The sequence below is a fragment of the Aotus nancymaae genome, unplaced genomic scaffold (genome assembly GCF_030222135.1).
Source record: "Aotus nancymaae isolate 86718 unplaced genomic scaffold, 86718_ANA_hifiasm-v0.15.2.pri h1tg000051l, whole genome shotgun sequence".
In the NCBI taxonomy this organism is placed as follows: domain Eukaryota; kingdom Metazoa; phylum Chordata; class Mammalia; order Primates; family Aotidae; genus Aotus; species Aotus nancymaae.
In genome coordinates this window covers 14836813-14841855 of record NW_026988465.1, presented here as the reverse complement: position 1 = coordinate 14841855, position 5043 = coordinate 14836813, and the positions used below count along the sequence as shown (strand labels likewise).

Genomic DNA, 5043 nt, shown 5'->3' with positions numbered 1-5043 from the left:
GTTTTTTCTGAGTTTGGCAGTTGTTGTTTCTTATAATTTAATCTGTTTAAATGATCAGGTCTTATAAAGTATGATGTACTTAGAGCTGGATTCATGGCTGTTTATTATGAAAGTTTAGATTCAGAATTTCCCAGTTTTTCATTAACAATCACATTTTGTTAAATCAGACAGCCCTCTATAACTCTGTATTACCCAACAGCTAAATGGTTTAGATTGTTTAGCTCATGTTAATAGGATGGTTGTGTATTATAAAAAATCAGTTACCTCTGTGTGTGTGCACGCATGTGTGTGTGCTGGCTTAAAGGTTGTTAATGGGGAGATTTGGGTATCCCTTCAACATTGGTGAAAGCTGTGGATCTCTCCCTAGAGATATGTCTTGTCAACCTCTCTTGTTCCCCTTGACCTCTACCCTAGAAGCACTCTGCCATTGATGTAGTCTAATAGATTTTTAAGGCTATTAATTTGAAGCAACTCCTTGCTCACAATGATTCTTGCTTCTCAGACCTGCACCTAGTCTGTAGTGTGGGCTTCCAGAAGCCATGACTCCCCAACTCTGCCTGTGTCACCAGTTGAATGGACAACTGACCTGAGTTGGACCAACACAGTTGTCTCCAGAGACTTTTGATTTTATTTTTTTATATAGACAGAGTCTCGCTTTGTTGCCCAGGCTGATGTCAAACTCCTGGCCTCAAGCAGTCCTCCTGCCTTGGCCACCCAAGTGCTGGGATTACAGGGGTGAGCCGTTGCACTGGGCCTCTTCATAGACTTTTGGACTTGGGACTAGAAAGGCAAGTTGACTGCTGACTGGGGGATCTGTAATGTGTACGCCCGGGAGTTGTGGGGCAACCACATTCCACCACGTGGATCTGAGAAACAGAATGCTGATCTGCAGAAAGAGATGAGAACCAGAGAGGCCACCTGTGTTCTGGGTCCTTTTTCATCTTTCCTCAAGCCCAGCCACCCAGGGTGGGGAGGAACACCCTGTGTCCATGGGCTAGAGTCCTCTTACACTTGTGCCCAGAGAATCTTAAATAATCAAATGAGATATCCTTATGTAGTTGATCTTTTTATGTAATATGTGTCTTCATTGGGGAATACTGACTTCTTAAAGTCTCAAGATGGAAGATATACCACATACAAATTATTTTAGAGCAATTGATTTTCAGGATTTTCCAAAAATGCTTCTTGTTTAATTTTGTTATTTAAGTAACACATTATCTGAGCCTCTGTGCCCTGCACACAGTTGTTTATAAATGCCTTGCCCTGCCCATGAAGCAGGCATGAATGCTCTAGTATAGGCAATGTTATCAGTAGCAGACAGGATGAAGTAAGACAGGTATGTAATAAACAGTTTATTTGGGTGAATATGGAAAGAAAAATAGAAAGAAATGCAACCAAAGCTTTAACGGCTATCATGGGCAAGTCAGAGATTTGGCTCCTTAAAGAATGTATAGGAACGACAGAAAGTGGCCTGAAAGATATACCTATGAGAGAGCTCCAAGCTGATAGGATTCATTGGTAGAATGAAATGACAAATAGAAACCTAACCCATGGAGGTATTAGTTCAAGTAATTTACCCAGTCACAACTGCAGTACATACTTGTCATTGTTTTATTTTAATACAAGGGAGCAATTTTAATGTGTTTATGCATATGTGTATATGTTTATGTCACACCTACTCCTTATTTTTATTTTATTTTGAGACAGGGTCTCATTCTGTCACCCAGGCTGGAGTACGGTAGTGTGATTATAGCTTACTGCAGCCTCCATCTCCCAGGCTTAAGCAATCCTTCTGCCTCAGCTTCCTGAGTAGATGGGACTACAGGCATGTGCCACCACGCCCGGCTATTTTTTTTTTATTTTTAGTAGAGATGAGGTCTTGCTATGTTGCCCGGGAGGGTCTCAAACTCCTGGCCTCAACTGATCCTCTTGCCTCAGCCTCCCAAAGTGCTGCTCAACCTACACCTACTCTTTCTGAAAGGTCTTTCAGAGGAAGATTTCTACTGAGTGCTTTTAAAAAATCAAAATTATCTTTAATCCCTACAGCTCTGACTTCCCAATCATTTCTTACGCGATGTGCTTTTTGCCTTACAAAGCATTATATGACAAATTTACCAGTGGCTGAGTTAATGGGAATAGGATATAATTCTATGTATGTGCCTTAAGCATAGTCATTCTGATTTGCAGAAAATAGTCCCAGATTTATTAATTATGTGTAGCTGTAATTTGTGAGCTGAAAATATGTCTGAAAATCTGTTATTCCTAAACAGTGGGTATTAATAGAAATTTGGTGTTAACGCTCAACAACAAATAGAAGGAGGATAATCAAGGCAGATATTTAGAAATGAAATATACTATAAAATATTAAATTATTTATATTTAAATAAGACAAACAATCCTTTATGCACTGAAAATTTGGGAAGTCTAAAAAGAAAAACAAAGCAATCACATCCTACCACTAGAGATAATTACTGCTAGATGGTGATGTATTTTCTTCTCATCTTTTTTATCTGCTCATACAGGTGTATGTTTTCACAAGACTGTGATAATATTACGATTCAGCATTGTATCTCCACAACCCTCCTTTCTATTTCATTAGCCCTGTTGAGGCGGGAGAATCGGGTCTAGAGGCAGGGAACCTAAGGCCCATTCATGCTGACTTCCTAGAACTAAATTGAAGGGAAAACTTCAACTTTCCATGCCTAAGTAACAAAAGGACCAGAAGCTACTCCCTTTGTAACCTCCCCTCCCCCTTCCTCCTCACTGCCCCCAGCCTTTTCAGGTGGCAGAAACGTCTGCAACCAATCAGAGCAGTGTAACTTTTGTAAATTCACTTCAGCCTCTGATTGGTTGCAGAAAGCAACCAATCAGACTGATTGCAGGCCGCTACTTTATTTGCATGGGTGAATACCAAGTGGCCAATGGGAAACCTCTAGTAGGTATTTGCACCCCAGAAGATTCTGTAACCAGGTCCCTCGAACCACTGCTCAGCCAGCTCCCACCCTTTGGGGTGCACTTTCGTTTTCAATACATCTCTGCTTTTGTGGCTTTATTCTTTCCCTGCTTTGCTGTGGGTTTTGTCCAATTTTTTGTTCAAAAAGCCAAGAACCTGGACAACTTGTAGTCAAGACCCTCTACTGGTAACAGTGTCACTATTTTTCAAAAGCAAGATTTTTGCATAGCTGTATAATGTTGTCATGTGGCAGCACCATTATTATTTAATCTTCCTCCTGCTATTAGAGTCAGCATTCATTCAGCAATCTAAGTACTATTGGATGTGCTAGCAGATAAAGGTTTATTGATTATTGAAGATAGTCCTGTTCTCAGGCACCACAGGTTGTAGGGGTAGGGACTGAACATTCAGCTTTACTATACAGATGGTATGGCTGTGTTCAGGGTACAGGCAGGGAGCTGTCAGCTTCTAAGTGGTCATTTAAACCATGAGGAAGTGAAGATGACATTGCTCAGGGGAACAGGTAGGAAGCTAAGAGAAAAAGACCAAGGGTGGTAGCTTGAGGAACACTTAATCGCATTGAACATGAGATGCACTCAAATCTCTAGATCCCCATTTCCAAATATACATCTCCAGCTGATTTTTGTATGGTCCTACTCAAAAAGTTCAAAACAGAGCCATTCTTCCTCTTAACACCACATACACACAGCCATTCTTCCTCTTAACCCTCACCCTTGAGATGCCAAGAACATGGGGCATGAGCTTGAAAATTAGCATGGTGGTCAGAGATGCCCCTGGGAGGAGGGCAAGGCTGGAAGCAAAGCCCATTCTATGTGACTTGGTCCTCTTCCTTTCTCTTACATCATTGTCAGGTAGTCTGAGGTGTAATTGGATCTTTAAACTTGTTCTGGGATTCCTTCTAAACTGCATGTGTCTAGAACATTTGCCCCACCTATACAAGCAGGAGCCCACTTGCCTAAGCACTGACTCCCCTTTCCCCATGCTCCCCATGTGCTGTCTTCTCTGCTGGAACCATCCTGAGCTGGGTCCCCACTCTCCTTCCACTACAGTATGGTACTTTGCTCATAGGTCAGCCACTGACCACTTTGGAAACCAGATGTTCTGCTCTTCAAGCCCTTTGCCCCCACAATTCTCAGGGCTTGTTCAAGGTGGAAGCAGGAGAAGATGGGCATGCTAGTCCAGGACCCTCTATATAAGGAATATCAGAGAAAAGCACAGAGGAAATCCATGGAGGCTCAGCCTTCGAGGAGGAAATGACAGTCACAGGAAATGCCAAATGCTAGAGTGAGATTCAAGATATTTCTGTTATTAATCAATTGTGCAATGGTGTGATTGCATAAATGATGTGATTTAGTTGGTTATTTATTTGGGATGGAAATGTAGTCAGAAATTAGGGTATTAAGTTGGTTATTGTGTCCCAGTACACAATCTTTGAGTCAAATAACATTTGATGAGAAAATGTTATTTCTTGTCTTACATTAAAGCTGTCTCCAGGAGCCTTAAGAGGCGACAAAATGCTGTGTTTTCTCAGAGATCTAGCAAATCAGAAGGTGAATGATCATGATTATGATCTCTAAAGGAACAGAAATTCTGTAATATAAGGTTTTGTTAAGCACAATGTTCACATAAGACATTTGAGGGGAAATCCCTTAAAAACAAAAGATTAGGGCAAGGCGCGGTGGCTCGCGCCTCTAATCCTAGCACTTTGGGAGGCACAGGTGGGTGGATCACCTGAGGTCAGGAGTTTGATAACAGTTTGGCCAACATGGCAAAACCCCATCTCTATAAAACTTAGCCAGGCATGGTGGTGGGTGCCTGTAATCCCAGCTACTAGGAGGCTGAGGCGTGAGGATCCCTTGAACCCTGGGGGTGGAGGCTGCAGTCAGCTGAGATCACACCACTGCACTCCAGCCTAGGTAGAAGAGTAAAATTCCATCTCAAAAAAAAAAAAAAAGCCAAGCTTGGTGGTGGCTCAGGCCTGTAATCCCAGCACTTTGGGAGGTCGAGGTGGGCGGATCACAAGGTCAAGAGATAGAGACCATCCTGGCCAACACGGTGAAACCCCATCT

At 42.2% G+C, this 5043-nt stretch overlaps 1 protein-coding gene across 1 annotated transcript in view; it reads right to left on the bottom strand.

Annotated features, from left to right (window-relative positions):
• The window catches only part of KDM1B (lysine demethylase 1B), a 109161-nt gene that overhangs the window by 100577 nt on the left and 3541 nt on the right, over positions 1–5043 (bottom strand). The gene's annotated exons all lie outside the window — the stretch shown is intronic.